The following is a 20,717-nucleotide window of genomic DNA, read 5'->3' on the forward strand; positions in this document are numbered from 1 at the left end:
GTAAATATTTGTGTAGAGAGAGAGGATTACCATGGTTTCTATTATTGTTTCTAACTATTTATTCTTCTTCTCTGTAAGAGGATTAAATACCCTTGCCAATTGCTTATGTGTCCAACCGTAACTTCTAATGGGAAGAGTATAGTCTCCCAACCCATAGATATTGGGCTTAGCCATCTGACTTCCTTAGTCCATGGCATACAAAATGACTTTTTATGTGACAAATCTAAGTCTATCATTATAAACATATCATTTGAGATAAATTCAAACTAGCCATTAAAGTTAAATTACTTCAGTCTGCTTTTTATTTAAAGTCTTCAAGCTTCAACTTAAGGAATATTCTGAAAAACAAAATTCTTATTTCTATATGATAGTTTATCAGGGAAATTTGAAGTCTTTCTTGGTAATTTACCTAATAAATCATAACAGGCTTACTACCTTTTTAAAAACTGGTTTTTTTTTTAATGTGCTTAAACCTAGACTGTTGATCATATCTGAAAAGAGCAAAATATGCCAATTAGCTGTAATATAGCATATGGCCATCTAACCCAAATTTGACCTATAATAGTGTTTGGTGATCTTTATTTTAATATCTTACTGAGTTAGTATTGTAGTATTTACCAAACTGTATACTGCAGAATACTATTACTATTTGATGTTCCAGAAACAAAGAGACCCATGATTTAATAAAGTAGGGAATTGTTGCGTAATATATCCATCTTTGTGAAAATATACTATGCATAATGATACATTTCAAACACAGAAAAGTCCAGAGAAGGGAATGATGAACAAGCATATACCGTTGTACTACAGAGCTCTATTGTATCTGTTTTGCCACACCATTTTATTTTTAGAGATAAAACAATATACATATAACTGAAGGCTCTCTGCGTAGCCCTCTTGATAGGAGGTACTATTTATTAGTTCCCTTTCACTCATGTTGAAACAACCTAGGCTCTTACCCGAGATCACAAAACTAGTAAGGAATTTAAGTGATGCTTCAGCTTGTTCTAGCTCATAATCTAGATTTCCTTCCTGAAAATAAATCACAGGGATAATGTAGGTTCATATAAAAAACAAAAAGAATTACATATGACACATATATGTGTTGTAATATCTCCAACTAAGACTTCGAAGTTAAACATCTAATCCCAAATGTCTACAGATGATAGCCTGTAACTACAAAATAATCTGTATATAAAGCTACACAAACCTAGCTCTTCAAGCACAGGTGTATATATTTTTTAAATTTTATTTATGGCTGCGTTAGGTATTCACTGCTGCGTGTGGGCTCACAGGTTGTGGCAAGCAGGGGCTACTCTGTAGTTGTGCTGCACTGGCTTCTCATTGCCATGGCTTCTCTTCTTGCTGAACTTGGGCTTAGAGCACACTGGCTTCAGTAGTTGTGACTCATGGGCTCTTGGGCACATAGACTCAGCAGTTGTGACCCCAGGACTTAGTTGCCCCAAGTGTGGAATCTTCCTTCCTATCTTCCTAGACCAGGCACTGACCCACGTTGCTTGCAACACAGGTAGACTCTCAACCACTGGACCACCAGGGATGTCCCTAACTGTATATTTTAATTCAAGTGTTTGTATTTCTCCCTCGACTTTACACTCACTTTAATAAAACACTATCCCTTCAGCAAAGATCTTGGTACATAGTGCTTGTGTGCATGCTCAATCATGCCCAACTGTTTGCGACCCCATGAACTGTAGCCCACCAGGCTCCTCCGTCCATGGAATTTTCCAGGCAAGAACACTGGAGTGGGTAGCCATTTCCTCCTTCAGGGGATCTTCCGAACCCAGGGATCAAACCTACCTCTCCTGCACTGGCAGGAAGATTTATTCCCACTGTGCCACCTGGAAAGCCTGTCACATAGTAGGTATTCATTAAGTTCTCAATGAATATAGCTAAATTTGCAACATATAAAAGAGTGTATAAAACTAATTATGATTAAAATATTCTTTCAGATACAGAGAATTATAGTATTCTTAATTATCTTAAAATAGATCATCAGATCAGATGAGTCACTCAGTCATGTCCGACTCGTTGCAACCCCATGAATCGCAGCACGCCAGGCCTCCCTGTCCGTCACCAACTCCCGGAGCTCACTCAGACTCATGTCCATTGACACAGGGATGCCATCCAGCCATCTCATCCTCTGTCATCCCCTTCTCCTCTTGCCCCCTATCCCTCCCAGCATCAGAGTCTTTTCCAATGAGTCAACTCTTAGCACGAGGCGGCCAAAGTACTGGAGTTTCAGCTTTAGCATCATTCCTTCCATAGAAATCCCAGGGCTGATCTCCTTCAGAATGGACTGGTTGGATCTCCTTGCAGTCCAATGGACCCTCAAGAGTCTTCTCCAACACCACAGTTCAAAAGCATCAATTCTTCAGTGCTCAGCCTTCCTCACAGTCCAACTCTCACATCCATACATGACCACAGGAAAAACCATAGCCTTGACTAGACGGACCTTTGTTGGCAAAGTAATGTCTCTGCTTTTCAATATGCTATCTATGTTGGTCATAACTTTCCTTCCAAGGAGTAAGCGTCTTTTAATTTCATGGCTGCAGTCACCATCTGCAGTGATTTTGGAGCCCCCAAAAAATAAAGTCTGACACTGTTTCCACTGTTTCCCCATCTATTTCCCATGAAGTGATGGGACCAGATGCCATGATCTTCGTTTTCTGAATGTTGAGCTTTAAGCCCACTTTTTCACTCTCCACTTTCACTTTCATCAAGAGGCTTTTGAGTTCCTCTTCACTTCCTGCCATAAGGGTGGTGTCATCTGCATATCTGAGGTTATTGGTATTTCTCCCGGCAATCTTGATTCCAGCTTGTGTTTCTGCCAGTCCAGTGTTTCTCATGATGTACTCTGCATATAAGTTAAATAAGCAGGGTGACAATATACAGCCTTGACGAACTCCTTTTCCTATTTGGAACCAGTCTGTTGTTCCATGTCCAGTTCTAACTGTTGCTTCCTGACCTGCATACAAATTTCTCAAGAGGCAGATCAGGTATTCCCATCTCTTTCAGCATTTTCCACAGTTTATTGTGATCCACATAGTCAAAGGCTTTGGCATAGTCAATAAAGCAGAAATAGATGTTTTTCTGGAACTCTCTTGCTTTTTCCATGATCCAGCAGATGTTGGCAATTTAATCTCTGTTCCTCTTCCTTTTCTAAAACCAGCTTGAACATCAGGAAGTTCACGGTTCACATATTGCTGAAGCCTGGCTTGGAGAATTTTGAGCATTACTTTACTAGCGTGTGAGATGAGTGCAATTGTGCGGTATTTGAGCTTTCTTTGGCATTGCCTTTCTTTGGGATTGGAATGAAAACTGAGGTTTTCCAGTCCTGTGGCCACTGCTGAGTTTTAATGGAACTGAAATTGTTTTATTTATCTATTTTTATTTCTTTAAAACTAAAAATTTTTATTTTTTTAAAATTTTATTTTATTTTTAAACATTACATAATTGTGTTAGTTTAAATTTTTATTTTAACACAAACATTTTATTTTGTAGAAGAGGCAGACAAAACTCAAACTTTGCCATTTTTATTTTTACTTCTCTCTATTCTCTATGTTAGTGAGAGTTAAAAAAACCTACACATCAAAAATCTTTTTACATATAATGATCAAGTCAAATACCATCATAAGGTGACCTTATGCAGTTATTTATTCCCAAATACTCATTTATCATATTCATTTTCTGTCAGCATCAGCAGCTGCATTCTAACTTACTTGTTCTTGACCTAGTGTTTCAAGTTGACAGCTAATTTACATGAATAAAAATATTTTGAAGTAAAACATCTAAACTTTCTATTTTTAATCAATGATAGGATTTTAAAAAAATAAACAAGAAAACAAAGTTTCATGCTGTAGTGTGATAAAGATTTTTTAATTGTTTGATAGCAATATAGGTTTTCCAGGTGGCTCAAGGGTAAAGAATCTGCCTGCCAATGCAGAAGACACAAGAGATGTAGTTTTGATCCCTGGGTTGGGAAGATCCCCTGGAGGAGAAAATGGCAACCCACTCCAGTATCCTTACCTGGAAAACTCCATGGACAGAGGAGCCTGGTGAGCTTCAGTCTGTGGGATCGCAAAGACTCCAACACAACTGAGGGAGTGAGCACACACACACACACACACACACACACACACACACTGAGCAATATAGTTTTTTAAAGGCTACAGCATTTGAAAGGGTTCTTAGAGTAAGAAATACTGTGATTTTCTCACAGGTAAATAAAAGAATGGAAAAATTTGCAACTGAACAACAGCCAAATGTCAGGCTTCTGTCTCTCTATATTTAAGTCTTTTTGAAAGTAAACTTACCTGATATTTTCCTCCATCTTGAGTTTTTGTATCACACTGTTTAAAGAAGTTCCATTACAGGGTGTTTTTCTAATCATTCAATTGTTCATAATAATGCATTATACCATAAGCAAAAGCTCTAAACTTTTGAAACCCATTGTGATTTTTGTGACATTTGTTTTTTAGGGACGAAAAACCTTTTTATAGATCCCCTTAAGATCTTTGGATGGGTATAAAAATTAAACTGGATAAGATAGGTTAACAGACAAGGAGCAACACATGTATTTAATGTAAGTTTTACAAAACATGGGATCATTAATAGGATAAAAACATACAAGTATATTTAATATAAATTTTATGTGAAACAGTAGCCTTCATAAGGAAATGAAGACCTGAAGAAACAGACTTTAGTATTCTGATGCTAAGTTTGATGGAGAGTGGAGAGTCATGGAGGAATATGATAGGTTAACAGTATGATGTAAGTAATCAACTGGGGAATCTTAGCAAGACTCTTTTGGATTTTTCAGTGTCCATTTGTCTTTGGAAATAAAGATGTTCCTTTCCTCTGGGTATAGGGAGGGCAACTCTCATATGAGAGTTTTATGACCCATTTCATGGAGGAGGCATGGAGGGAAGGTCAGATGGCCTTCCTTTTTCTACTCTCATCTAGAGTTCTTTGACTTACAATATTCAATATGACAAGGTGCCTATTTTGGGATAGCATGTCAGTGCGTTCTCTTGGCAAAAAATCTATGAGCCTTTGCCCTGCTGTATGCTGTACTTGAAGGCCAAATTTGCCTGTTATTCTAGGTGTTTCTTGACTTCCTACTTTTGTATTCCAGTCCCCTATAATAAAAAGGACATATTTTTTGGGTGTCAGTTCTGAAAGTTCTCATAGAACCATTCAACTTCAGCTTCTTCAGCATTACTGGTCAAGGCATAGACTTGGATTACTGTGATATTGAATGGCTTGTCTTGGAAGTGAATAGAGACCATTCTGTTGGTTTTGAGATTGCATCCAAGTTGGGCATTTCATACTCTTCTGTTGACTATGATGGATACTCCATTTCTTCTAACGGATTCTTGCCCACAGAGTTTTGCCAAGAGTACGCACTGATCATAGCAAATACCCTCTTCCAACAACACAAGAGAAGACTCTACACGTGGATATCACCAGATGGTCAACACCAAAATCAGATTGGTTATATTCTTTGCAGCCAAAGATGGAGAAGCTATATACAATCAGAAAAAACAAGACTGGGAGCTGTCTGTGGCTCAGATCATGAACACTTTATTGCCAAATTCAGACTTAAATTGAAGAAAGTAGGGAAAATCACTAGACTAGTCAGGTATGACCTAAATCAAATCCCTTACAATTACACAATGGAAGTGAGAAATAGATTTAAGGGACTAGATCTGATAGACAGAGTGCCTGATGAACTATGGACGGAGGTTCGTGACTTCGTACAGGAGACAGGGATCAAGACCATCCCCAAGAAAAAGAAATGCAAAAAAGTAAAATGGCTGTCTGAGGAGCCCTTACAAATAGCTGTGAAAAGAAGAGAAGCAAAAAACAAAACAGAAAAGGAAAGATATACCCATTTAAATGCAGAGTTCCAAAGAATAGCAAGGAGAGATAAGAAAGCCTTCCTCAGGGATCAATGCAAAGAAATAGAGGAAAACAATAGAATGTGAAAGTATAGAGATCTCTTCAAGAATGACCAACAACAGAATGATCTCTATTCATTTCCAAGCCAAACCATTCAATATCACAGTAATCCAAGTCTATGCCCCGACCAGTAATGCTGAAAAAGCTGAAGTTGAACGGTTCTATGAAGACCTACAAGACCTTTTAGAAAATTAGAGATACCAAAGGAACACTTCATGCAAAGATGAGCACAATAAAGGACAGAAATGGTATGGACCTAACAGAAAAAGAAGATATTAAGAAGAGGTGGCAAGAATACACAGAAGAACTGTACAAAAGATCTCCATGACCCAGATGATCACGATGGTGTGATCACTCACCTAGCGCCAGACATATTGGAATGTGAAGTCAAGTTAAGCCTTAGGAATCATCACTATGACAAAAGCTAGTCAAAGTTTTGGAATTCCAGTTGAGCTATTTCAAATCCTGGAAGATGATGCTGTGAAAGTGCTGCACTCAATATGCCAGCACATTTGGAAAACTCAGCAGTGGCCACAGGACTGGAAAAAGTCAGTTTTCATTCCAATCCCACAGAAAGGCAATGCCAAAGAATGTTCAAACTGCCACATAATTGCACTCATCTCACACACTAGTAAAGTAATGCTCAATATTCTCCAAGCCATGCTTCAACAGTAAGTGAACTGTGAACTTCCAGATGTTCAAGTTGGTTTTAGAAAAGGCAGAGGGACCAGAGATCAAATTGCCAACATCTGCTGGATCATCAAAAAAGCAAGGGAATTCCAAAAGACATCTATTTCTGCTTTATTGACTATGCCAAAGCCTTTGACTGTGTGGATCACAGTAAACTGTGGAAAATTCTCTAAGACTTGGGGATACCAGACCACCTGAACTACCTCCTGAGAAATCTGTATGCAGGTTAGGAAGCAACAGTTAGAACTGGACATAGAGCAACAGACTGGTTCCAAATAGGAAAAGGAGTACGTCAAGCTGTATATTGTCATCCTGCTTATTTAACTTATATGCAGAGTACATCATGAGAAACGCTGGGCTGGAAGAAGCACAAGCTGGAATCAAGACTGCTGGGAGAAATATCAATAACCTCAGATATGCATATGACACCACTCTTATGGCAGAAAGTGAAGAAGAACTAAAGAGCCTCTTGATGAAAGTGAAAGAGGAGAGTGAAAAAGTTGGCTTAAAGCTCAACATTCAGAAAACAAAGATCATGGCATTCGGTCCCATCACTTCATGGCAATAGATGGGGAAACAGTGGAAACAGTGGCAGACTTTATTTCTTGGGCTCCAAAATCACTGCAGATGGTGATTGCAGCCATGAAATTAAAAGACACTTACTCCTTGGAAGAAAAGTTATGACCAACCTAGACAACATGTTAAAAAGCAGAGACATTACTTTGCCAACAAACATCTGTCTATTCAAGGATATGGTTTTTCCAGTAGTCATGTATGGATGTAAGAGTTGGACTATAAAGAAAGCTGAGTGCTGAAGAATTGATGCTTTTGAACTGTGGTGTTGGAGAAGATTCTTGAGAGTCCCTTGGACTGCAAGGAGATCCAACCAGTCCATCCTAAAGGAGATCAGTCCTGAGTGTTCCTTGGAAGGACTGATGCTGAAGCTGAAACTCCAATACTTGGCCACCTGATGAAAAGAGCTGACTCATTTGAAAAGACCCTGATGCTGGGAAAGATTGAGGGTGGGAGAGAAGGGGATGACAGAGGATGAGATGATTGGATGGCATCAGTGACTCAATGGACATGAGAGTGTGTAAACTTCAGGAGTTGGTGTTGCACAGGGAGGCCCAGCGTGGTGTAGTCCATGGGTTCAGAAAGAATCGGACACAACTGACTGACTGAACTGTCCTGAACCCCATCACTGTTAGGGTATAATGCTGAATATTCATTGTTATTTTAGATAGTTTAATCCACTCTTAAAATCATGTCCCAGAATTGGAGAGGGTATAAAGAACACAATACATTAACAATAGATAGATAGATAAGATCAACAGGTCAGATCAATATCTTGAGTTCAGTTCAGTTCAATTGCTCAGTCGTGTCTGACTCTTCTGACCCCATGAATTGCACCACGCCAGGCCTCCCTGTCCATCACCAACTCCCAGAGTTCACTCAGACTCATGTCCATCGAGTCAGTGATGCCATCCAGCCATCTCATTCTCTGTCGTCCCCTTCTCCTCTTGAGTTAGGAGGCTAATAACAGAAATATATATGGGAATATGTATATCCATATATACTCAGCAATTTATACATAGATAAAATTAGTCAGAGTAGAAAAGTCAAGATGAAGTGACCAAAAGAAATAGGATAAATTTAGCTTTATTAGAAGCCATTTACAAAATCATATAGGTATTTTATTAATACTATAGACTAAAATCTCATAGCATAGTCTGTGAACTTGGATGGCTCCTAAAACACTTTTAGGAAACATCAATGTCAAAATTTGGAGAAGGCAGTGGCAACCCACTCCAGTACTCTTGCCTGGAAAATCCCATGGACGGTGGAGCCTGGTGGGCTGCAGTCCATTTGGGTCGCTAAGAGTAGGACATGACTGAACGACTTCACTTTCACTTTTCACTTTCACGCATTGGAGAAGGAAATGGCAACCCACTCCAGTGTTCTTGCCTGGAGAATCCCAGGGACGGAGGCGCCTGGTGGGCTGCCGTCTATGGAGTTGCACAGAGTTGGACACGACTGAAGTGACTTAGCAGTAGCAGCAGCAAGGTCAAAATTATTTTTATAAGACATTTTTTGCCATTGACTTTTTTATGTGCCAACTTTATACTGATGGTGGTTAAAATTACTGGCACTGAGCATGAAACAAGACAGTTGCACAAAACTGAAGTAGTCATTCAAATTTTTGCTATGCACCATGTACTCAGTTTAAAAAAAAATAGTTTCGCATAAGAATGCTTTCAATGAAGCACTAAAAAAATAATAATTTATATTAAACATTAACCCTTGAGTATGCATCTGTTTTAATATTCTGCCTAATGTTCTTTGCGGAGAAGTCAATGGCATGCCACTCCAGTACTTTTGCCTGGAAAATCCCATGGATGGAGGAGCCTGGTGGGCTGCAGTCCATGGGGTCGCGAAGAGACTGAGCGACTTCACTTTCACTCTTCACTTTCATGCATTGGAGAAGGAAGTGGCAACCCACTCCAGTGTTCTTGCCTGGAGAATCCCAGGGACAGGGGAGCCTGGTGGGCTGCCGTCTATGGGGTCGCACAGAGTCAGACGCGACTGAAGCAACTTAGCAGAATGTTCTTTGACAAAGTACAATGATTGTACTGAAATCTTCTCTTGAATGAGTCCAATAGAAGTACTTTTGTGATTATTTGGGTGGTTATACAAACTAGCAGCTTTCTTCATGGAAACAAATTTGTACTTGAGAGAACAGCTGATAAAGTATGGTTATTCAGGCTAGGGTATTTGGCAGATATTTTCCCACAAATGAACAATGAGTCTGTCACTTCCAGAAAAAAGGAATTACAATATTTTCTGCAAAAGGTATAATTTGAGCTTTCAACAAAAATTGTAATTCTACAAAAATGACATCTACCATTATGAGCTTGAAAATTTATCAACACGTAGAGACTTTTCAGAGGATATTGGTGGCGATATTAGCAAATGTGATATTTAGTATTTTCTAATATTTCATTATGGAATCGGTGGTGGTTCAGTTGGTAAGTTATTCCTAAATGAAGTAATAGGCATTTTATAATTTCTCCATCTCAATATATAATATTGATAAATTTTAAAATAATAATAATAAACCCTTTTACACTCTTACACTTTTAAGATTTATACACTGAAGCGATCATGAAATCAAAATTTAGAGAATTGCTGCCATGGACTTTAAACCCTTTGCTCCAACTCCTGGAATGGTGATTTTTTTTTAATTACTCTCCATTTATTCCAGACAGCCCTCCTAAAGACTGATCACATCATTTTTAAAGGTCACCAAAGTCAATGTTGCTTATGCACATCATCCCCCTGCCTAAACCAGTCAGATCCTTGCCTCACAATTCAGCTTTTCAGATATTAATACTTTCCATGCTGCAAAATCCATTCAAATGCTAACTCCTCTTCAAAACTTCTTGGGTACATCTGTTGCCTTCCACAAGAAGTCATCTTTTTCTGCCTTTGAGATCCTTAGGAAGATTTTTAAATCATTCTTGCACACTTGCAATATTGTACATTTTAGCATGAGTATAGCTGTCTTTCTCTCATTATTTTTGAGCTTCAGAAAAGCAAATTCATGCTTTTCACAGTGCCTTGCACTCAAGAGGTGCATTTTACTCATTCATTCATTTAGGGATTACCCACCATATGCTGGAGAATGAAACATTGGTTAGATATGGAACTTTGCATCATGGCTGTCGATGTTAGTTACAGAAAAGATCTGATTAGGTCTTGTTTTATGTAAAATTCTTTCCATATAACAGCATTAAATCTCTGCTCTGTCTATAGCTGTTTAGCTAATTAATTCCCAATGTTTCATGGGTTACATTTACACAGAATAATTCATTTCATGAATTGGATGTATATCAGATTTGTTTTATAAGAATAGAATAATAAATAAAGGTTTCTATAATAATAAATCAGTTCATATAGAGTTTTAATGTATTTTTTTCACACAGACTATGAGTGCACAACTCTGTATGTCAATGTTCTTTTTCCAACATAATTGAATAACCCCAAAGATGTCACTCTGGGAAATTACCCTGAGATATGATTATAACTCTGAGTTGATATGATCACTGCAATTATTCTAAAAGGCTTGGTCCTACTTCCTCTTTTAGAATACTTTCTGTAGTTACAGTTTCACCTCTGTTGTATAATTATTTGATTGATATTAGAGCCTTCCACTGGACTGCAAACTCAAGGGCAAGAACATCGCTACATCTTCAGAACCTAATCCTGTGCCTGGCACATGGTAGATCTTATATGCTGGTTAAACAAATAAGTCTAAAGAAATAAATGCTTCAGGATATTAATAACATATGTTTTCATTATGAATTTCACAATTCTATGATGCACAACTCTGTATGTCAATGTTCTATTTCCAACATAATTGAATCTTTGTCTTTACAATTACTAATGGAGAACAGGAAGTACTATATCTAGGGTAGTTGTGGCTACAAAAACAAAAGCCATAGACAACATACAAAATGTTAGATGAAGCCAAAGCTGCTTGTTAAGCACTCTGTGATGTATTGGGCAATAATATTTGTATGCAGAATATGAGGCAATAGTCCAAAAGTCTACGGGTTGCTTTTTTAGGGAAAGTTAAGTATTTATGAGAATTCTCTGGCAGTCTAGTGGTTAGGACTCTATGCTTTCACTTTCAAAGGCCAGGGTTCAACCCCTGGTCAGGGAACTAAGATCTCACAAGCAGAGAAGGAAGAAAGTCAAGTATTTACTTTGATTACACTACTATTTTCTTTGCCCAAGTGTCCTTATTCATAGAAATGGAGAAAGCTATTGTGATCGTTCCTAAGGTGGACCATCAGCTTCTACTTTGCCTCTGTCCCCTCCACTTTTCATACAGTATTTATTTGTCCTGCCACCAGAATTTCCTCTTGAAAACCTAGTCTCCTCATGTAACTCTGTTACACAGTAAGTACCCTTTCATGATTATCTGATCCAGTGGTTCTTAACTGCGTAGCAACCTCTATCTCACAGGGAACAGTTGGCAATGTGTGGAGATATATTGTGGAGAAAGAAATGGCACCCCACTCCAGTATTCTTGCCCAAAGATTCCTGTGGACAGAGGAGCCTTGTGGGCTGCTGTCCATGGAGTCACACAAAGTCAGACACAACTGAAGCGACTAAGCATGCATGCATGCACTGGAGAAGGAAATGGCAACCCACTCCAGTGTTCTTGCCTGGGGAATGCCAGGGACAGAGAAGCCGGGTGGGCTGCCATATATGGAGTCGCACAGAGTCGGACACGACTGAAGTGACTTAGCAGCAGCAGCAGCAGCAGCAGGAGATATATTGGATTGCCACAACTCAGGAAGCGGGGGGCATTATATGAATCAAATGGGTACAGGGCAAGGAGAAAGCTAAATATTCTACGATGCACAAGACAGCCCTCAAAACCAAAAAGTCGATAATGCAGAAATTGGGAAACTGGCCAAGGAATAACGTCCAAATCAGTGTATATCTCAAGTGAAATAGTCTTACCACTCTGTCTACATCTTTCACATAGGAATATATTTGTGGTTTAAGGGACACATCTGGCAAACACATGTGTTTTAGTTGATTGTCTGCCCCTTTTGGATGCTTCAGATGCTTTCCAGTCTGCCACATCCTCCACCACTTCTTATTGTCTTCATCCAGCTGTCCTCACTTATTCACATTTCCCACCTCTCATAAAGCATCCAGTCTTGGCAAACCCTCCTTCACCTTCACAGAAAAGCCCTACAAACCTGCCTAAGTTCCTCAATATGCCCTTTCATGTGTCTTTGTCTTTGCGTTTGCTGCAAAATCGAACTGGAATTTCCTACAGCTGTGCCATTTGCCTGATGAATTAATCCATGTCCTTCCAGAGTCACTCCTTTCCTGTGTGTCTTTTTGTTATTGTTCAGTCTTTCAGTTGTGTCCAACTCTGCTACTCCATGGACTGCAGCACACCAGGCTTCCCAGTCCTTCACTGTATCCCTAAGTTTGCTCAAATTCATGTCCATTGAGTCGATGATGCTATATAACCATCTCATCTTCTGTCGCCCCCTTCTCCTTCTGCCCTTAATCTTTCCCAGCATCAGGGTCTTTTCAAATGAGTCTGTTCTTCACACCAGGTAGTGAAAGTATTGGAGCGTCAGCTTCAGCATCAGTCCTTCCAATGAATATTCACAGTTGATTTCCTTTAGGATTGACTGGTTTGATCTCCTTGCAGTCCAAGGGACTCTCAAGAGTCTTTTCAGCACCACAGTTGGAAAGCATCAATTTTTCAGTGCTCAGCTTTCTTTACAGTCCAACTCTCACATCCATACATGACTACTGGAAAAACCATAGTTTTGACCACACGGAACTTTGTCGGCAAAGTGATATCTCTGCTTTTTAATTCATTGTCTAAATTTGTCATTTCTTTTCTTCCAAAGAACAAGTGTCTTTTAATTTTGGCTGCAGTCATCATCTGCAGTAATTTTTGAGCCCAAGAAAATAAAGTCTATCATTGTTTCTATTTATTCCCCATCTATTTGCCATGAAGTGGTGGGGCAGAGGCTATGTTCTTAGTCTTTTGATTGTTGCGTTTTAAGCCAGCTTTTCACTCTACTCTTTCATCTTCATCAAGAGGCTCTTTAGTTTCTCTTTGCTTTCTGCATTAGGGTGGTGTCATGCACATATCTGAGGTTATTGATATTTCTCCCTGGCAATCTTAATTCCATTTTTTAAATTTATCCAGTCTGCATTTCAAACAACATAATAAGCAGGGTGACAATATACAGTCTTGACATACTCCTTTCCTAATTTTGAACCAGTCTGTTGGTCCATGTCCAGTTATAACTGTTACTTGTTGACCTGCATACAGGTTTCTCAGGAGCAGGTAAGGTGGTTTGGTATTCCCATCTCTTTCAGAATTTTCCACAGTTTGTTGTGATCCACATAGTCAGACTTTAGAGTAGTCAATAAAGTAGAAGATGTTTTTCTAGAATTCTCTTGTTTTTTCTGTGATCCTGTGGATGTTGGCAATTTCATCCCTGGTTCCTCTGCCTTTTCTAAATCCAACTTGTACAGCTGGAAATTCTTGGTTCCCATAGTGTTGAAGCCTGGCTTGTTGAAGGATTTTGAGCATGACCTGGCTAGCGTGTGGAATGAGCACAGCTGGGTAGCAGACTGAACATGTGTGTCTTAGCCATGTATTTCATTGTGTCTATTTTAGCAGAGTTTGCACAGAGCAACATTTTGATGCTCATGCCTTTTCCTTCCCTTGAGATTCTTCAATACTAGGGTCATGTTATAATTTGTATGCTCTCTTTGGCAGCACCTAAGATAGTGCCTGGGCATACATTTAAGAAATCTCATTGAACTCCTTTATTATATCAATTTTAATGCACTCTTTATAAATCACAGCTTCCATATACCTAATCATTGTGGAATCCAAGTAAAGAATATTTTACACTATTTTTCTGTCATCACTATTATAGACAGTAGAATTAGCATTGCTGTCTTGTGAAACTGCAGGTATTAAACTATACAAGAAAAGCAAAAGACATTGATGACAAAGACTGAAGAATAGTTAATATATTTAGTAGGGAAGAATAATTTTCAAAATCAATGAATTTAATATATGATAATTATAGATGTTTCTTTGTGTTTATCTGTATAGTCTAAGTTTTCTAAAGTAGCTAGATGCTGCTTTTAAAACAAGAGGGAAAAGAACATTTATATTTTACAGACCAATATTTTTAGATTAAAATTCATTTACTTTATTGTAATATCGGAGTAGGGAATGGCTGATTGGGCCCCCATTCTTGCTGTAAAGAACAAATTAAAAAAACAAACTCACAATTCATGCAGCCATTGTGGAAGCTCCTCAAATAATTAAAAATAGAATTACCTTATGATCCAAAAATCCTACTTCTAGGTATGCATGCTTCTAGGCTTATGATCAAAGGAAATGAAATCAGGTTCTCAAAGAGATATTTGCACTCTCAAGTTCATTTCAGCATTGTTTACGATACCCAAGACAGGGAAATAACCTAAATGTCCATGAATGACTGAATGGATTAAAAAAAAAAAAAGTGATGGATTGTATCTCCACACAATGGATTCTTCAGCCTTTAAAAAGGAGAAAATCCTGCCATTTGCAATAGCATGGATGAACCTGGAGGACATAACACTAAGTGAAATAAGCCAGACAAAGACAAATATTGTATGACCTCACTTATATGTGACATCTACAAACTCATAGAAAGGAAGAGAAGAATGGTGATTACCAAATGCTGGTAGAAGAGGAGAATGGGGAAATGTCACTCAAGGATACAAAGTTTCAGTTATATAAGATTGATGTCCCAGAGCTCTAATATGTAATGATGAATATTGTGTTGTGTACTTCAAGTTTTTAAGAGGATAGATCTTAAGTCTTCTCACCACAAAAAAGAAGATGGTAAGTATGTGAGATGATGAATATATTAAGTAGCTTGATTGTGGTGAATATTTCATAATGTATACATATATCAAAGTTCAAGTTGTATACCTTAAAATATGCACAATTTTAACTGTTAATTACACCTCAGTGAAGCTTGGGACTGGGATAGGAAAGCACATATAACACTTTTGAGGCTGAGCCATTAAGGATTATGTGGTGGCATCAGCATTGTAGTTTGGATACTGTACATTTTCTGTTTTTTCTTTCAGTCTCAGACATATGCATTTATAGCACGTGACCAAATAAAGGTGTTGAGTGAACAAGGGCATATGTCTAGCAAGTGCACACATACCAGGCCTGATGGAACAACATTTCTTGGAGAAAGCTCAGAAGCAAGAGCACAAGCAAGTGTTCATTAAACACAGAGATGCAGGTATCAGATTCAGCAGATCCAGGAGTCAGATTATAGGCGATGGATCTTAAATTTGGCCTGGGTGACTTCTAAATTAGATGTTGGAAAAGAAACAGGCTCCTTTCATGTGATGCATCAAAAGGAAGGGCTGGCATGGAAGCCTTATAGTCACCCAAAATGGATTGCCTTAAGCACCAAGTCACTACTAGTTTCCATGGAGTTTGGAAGGGAGCTCAACTCCTCTCCGGGAGGTTAGCCTGTAAGGGATTAGCTTTGAACAAATTAACCCTTAATTTCTAAAGTTAAATCTTAGTAATGATCCCTCTCATTTATTGAATGAACATTTACTTTACCAGTGCTAACTGCCTGGGACTGTCTGAGCCAGCCTCTAAACTCTGTATAATGATTCTAATGCATTCCATATAAAAAAGGGATCTAGAAACTCTAAAGCAAAAGTCTTTTATTTTTACCAATAAATAAAAGCCACAGAAGTGAACAAGATTGGCAATAAAGATACAGCTTCCCCTTGCCAATTCTTTAGTCTAAGTAGAATCAGGTTTCTTGCAAATAGCCATGCAGCTAGCACAACTGTGTGTTTGGGAAGATAGAATAAATAGTCTTTCATTAAAAAGCTTAGCATATTATTACATTAGATTCAAATTGAATTCTAAAAAGCAAAAGGTCTTACTCCATAACAAAACCTTCATTAAAAATACAAGCCAAAAAGCAATTTAAATGGGATTTGCAAACCTCCAGGTTACACATTTCTCATGAAATCCAATTAAGTCAAATAAATACCAAATCCTAAGGATATAAGAGTTTAGTCTATTCTGTTTAGATGAATAACATCAAATTTATTAAGAAAGAGTTTTTAACTTTTTTTAAGAAGTCAAGTATGTCTTAATGGGAATTATAAAGCTATATATTTCCTCACAGATTTTTAGCTTAAAATACTTCATAAACATAAATATTCCCAAAGGGAGTGATTTCTAAATGTGGTAAATATTGACTTTATGAGATATATTGGTTGCACTACTTTTAAAAGTGAATTCAGAGGTTCCTAAGCAACAGAGATGTTTAGTTTCTATGATAACACATTTTTAAAATACATGAAAGGCAATATTTAACATCCTTAACTTTTACATTGTTAATTTCTTGAACTCATATTTCCAGTTCACTTCTCTGATAGAATATTATCCTAAAACATATTTCAATGCCTGAAATATCTTTCTGATCACCTAAAATACTTCTCTGATACAAAATTATAAATCATTGTTTGATATTCTCCAATGATCCAGTAATGCTCAGCTTTTTTTTCCATATTAAGTTATTATTGCAAATATTACTAATACACTATTGATTAATGCACTATAACTACAACATTTTCATGGATAATTTTGAAAATTATCTTTCAACACAACGAAAAGATTTTCTTTATAGTTCTTTCATGTATCCTTGGATGATTATAACTTAATTGCTAGATTGAGACTGGGCCAAGCATTGATTTTATTCCTTTTTTAATACTATTTTGGCTGCACTGGGTCTACGTTGCTGCACGTGGGTTTTCTCTAGTTTCAACTACTCTTTAGCTGCAATGCTCAGGTTTCTCGCTGCAGTGGTTTCTCTTGTTTTGGAGCAGATTCTAGGGCACACAGGCTTTAGGAGGTGCTGCTGTGGGCTCGGTAGCTGCAGTTCCTGGGCTCCAGCATGCAGTCAGTAATTGTCATGCACAGGCATGGTTGCTCCGCGGCATGTAGGGTCTTCCCGGACCAGGGGTCAAGCCAGTGTCCCCTGCATTGCAAAGTGAATTCTTAACCACTGGACCACCAGGGAAGCCCTCTTTTTTAAAAATAGATATTAGTACTGATGACCACCTTCTCAGAGGTTCTCTGTTCCCCAGCATGGTTCCTCTTTGTGAAAAGTACTATAACTCTCAGATACTTGCTCCATAAATAGCTAATATCCATAAGTAGTATCCATAATACCCATATACAGCTGATAATATTGGGGAAAAGCCACAGTTATAATCAGCTTATCGCTTATGATTCTCCCCTCTCTGGAATCCTAATCACTTTAATCTCATTTCTTCTGCAGTTCTCTGATATCTTTGACAGATAATTTTATAAATTAAATTCTTCAGTTATTGTACTTTGAAGCATTTGTCCACTCAAAGAAGTATTCAGCTCCATTCAAAAGTTGAAGTCTGTCACAACAGTGCTGTTCACTTATCTATGTGTTTGTTTCTCTGTTTTTCAACCTGCCTGGTAACAAAGTACATAAATTTTGGTACATTCATGGCATTGAATACATGAAGTGATTAAAAAGAATGAAGCAAATTTACATGGCCTGATACAAAAACATCACCAAGTTGTATTGTTAAGGAACTAGCCTTATTTTATTTATACCTTTTGAGTTAATTGTTCCCTAAATATATACATTAAAAATACAAAAAAAAAAAAAAAAACCCACATAGTTTTAAAATCCTGACAGCAGAGTTCTTTGAGTGATAGTACAAACTTAAGAATGGAGCCACTTATTTCAGAGTTGAACATGACGGAAACAAAGGTTTATCTTCTAAACATATGAAAAGAGCATTAACAGGCAAGCTTTAATGGTAGAACATCATATCTGAATGTTACAATATTTGTACTCTAGTCTGAGTCTTTTAGTTGAGTAATATTGAAAAGTCTCTAACTTCCGAATGGCTCAATATCCAATCTGTAGGTTGACAACATTAAACAATATAATTCCTTCCTAGAATTCTGTGACCCATTAATGTGTTATTCCATACCTGACAACTTTACAAATAAAATAAGATAAATAAGAAAATAATAAATAATAAAATAAATGGATAAGCATCTTATATAATCAATACATGCTCCACTGATACATATATAAATATATAAATATAAAATATAAAACTATATGTCATATAACATATGTTACATAATGCAAAATATAATAATGTATAATATCTTTACATATCTGGCATATAACATAATCAATTTGTTAGCTACTCTGAAATAAGGCTTTAAGATTGAACTGTCTTTTCTCCACTGATACATTATATTAATGATATAAAAATATATAATGAATATAGCATATATAATCCATAAGTAATATATACCATATATGTTGTTACATATGTTACTATATAAGTGTAAAATATAGCATTCGATTTAATAACTAATCTTAAATAAGTTTTGTACTTTAATTGTTTCATCTTTGATTTATTATATCAATATTACAATGATGTATATGTGACATGCTATTTTATATATGTATATATTCAATTTACTAACTAATTTGCAATAGTTTTAAGTTTAAACCTACAACTTTAGGTTAACTGGTTATTCTGTGTGTGTGTGTGTTTGTGTGTGTGTGTATAAGTGTGGTGTTTCACTTAATGACAAAGTATATTTCTAAATTACTAAGTTTATTTGATGACTACAAAAGACCTTTCTGGTTCCCAAGAGCTTTTACTTTTTTGGCTGTATTCCATTCTGAAAGGTTTTTTATTACTCTCTTACAACCTTGATTATTATAGATATTTTAAATTTTAAATAACATTTATTAGAACACATTTTTTTAATGTGTTAGGATTTAAACTTGCAAAAACAGCCTCCAACTATAGAGTTTTGATTACCCAAATTAATAAATATAAATGTGTGTGTGTGTGTGTATTCCCCTTGTAAGGTATCAAATTTAATGAATGCATAAGCCAATTTATTATCAAAAAACATAAAAGCTAAATAGTAAGGTCCAAATGCAATACTTCTATGTTTTAGTGTCTGTGAGAAAGTTGGTAGTCTTATTTAGCCTGGTCAGTGTGTATTAAAAATGTAAATTCTCTATTATATTTAGCACTACATTATTTTAAGTAATGGCTGCAATATTTTAGCATGCAAGTATAAAGCCACTGGAGCAGACACTGTGGGTACCCTGTCTAGATCCCTTGAATTCCTTTAACTGTTTCTGTGGTTCCCTTCTCCAGCTTCTGTCCATTGCTTTTAAGAGTTTATACCTATGATTCTCTTCGGAGGACTATCTTGTCTACTAGAAGGATTTGTCAACCCTCAAATGCAAACAACTGGAAATACTTTGAAGTTTCACCAAAAACTCCTTACCATCCAACTGCGGTACCGTTAGCCTGCTGAGTGGTGTAGGAGTTTGAAAATCTAAATCCTATGCTTTAAGACAAGACAAACTCTGAGACATCATTTACACTCCAGAGATGCCCCATAAGATCAGGCCCAGGGCAAGTCTCTCCCTAAAATCATATTATTTCTTTTTGTTTTGTTTTGTTTTTAACCATTTCTTGGTCCTTTATTATTTTATACATTTCACATTTGGTTGGAAGATTTAGGTTTCTTTTTTTTTTAATTTTTTAATTTTTTAACTTTACAATATTGTATTGGTTTTGCCACATATCAACATTCTTGACTTCTTACTGTCATCCTTTTCCCACTCTTTTGCTGTGTTATACTGAAAGTACGCCTTTAAATAAGTCACCTGTATGCAAAACCTTGTTATTTCTACTTCTGGGAGTATTGAGTTAAACCAATCAACTTGTAATTGAGCATCATCTTGCCACAGTGATAAGGAGAAGAAGTAAGGCACACTACCCTCATCTTGACTCTAACCACACTTCCAAAGGAAAGCATCACTTTGTGAGGGGAAAGGCAAGGGGACAGTTCTCTTACCCTGCAGCTGTGCTGGTGGAGGGTTGCACCCAAGGTAAAATGACCGTCCTTGTGCAGAACATACAGAAGCTCTGTCCACCCTGAACTCATCCTCCCTTAGCATGAACATGGGGCATGTGCTTAGCTAGGCAGATGGCATTACTCTTACTGAAATTTTTCCAGTAAATGAAAAATAACATTTGTTTGACTCTCACTATATACTAAGTGGAAAATAGTTTCACATATGCAGTAAGGTTTATTCTAATCAAGTACTTTAAAAGATATTTTTAGCTACTGTTTAAATCCTTAGAAGCAAAATATTCTTATATTGATATGTTTAGTGTTTTTTTTCCAGAATTTAAATAACACAGCAGATGGTAGTATTATTTGAAGCAATCTCAAATTATTTTACCTAAATTTAATTACATTACATTATGATTACATTATAATCCTATTAGAGAGAAAAAGAAAGGGGAAATAAAAGTGATGTTTAAATTAAAGAATTATATTC

This window comes from Bos grunniens, chromosome 5, assembly GCF_055505025.1.
Source record: "Bos grunniens cultivar Pamir isolate PY7600 chromosome 5, Bosgru_T2T1.0, whole genome shotgun sequence".
In the NCBI taxonomy this organism is placed as follows: domain Eukaryota; kingdom Metazoa; phylum Chordata; class Mammalia; order Artiodactyla; family Bovidae; genus Bos; species Bos grunniens.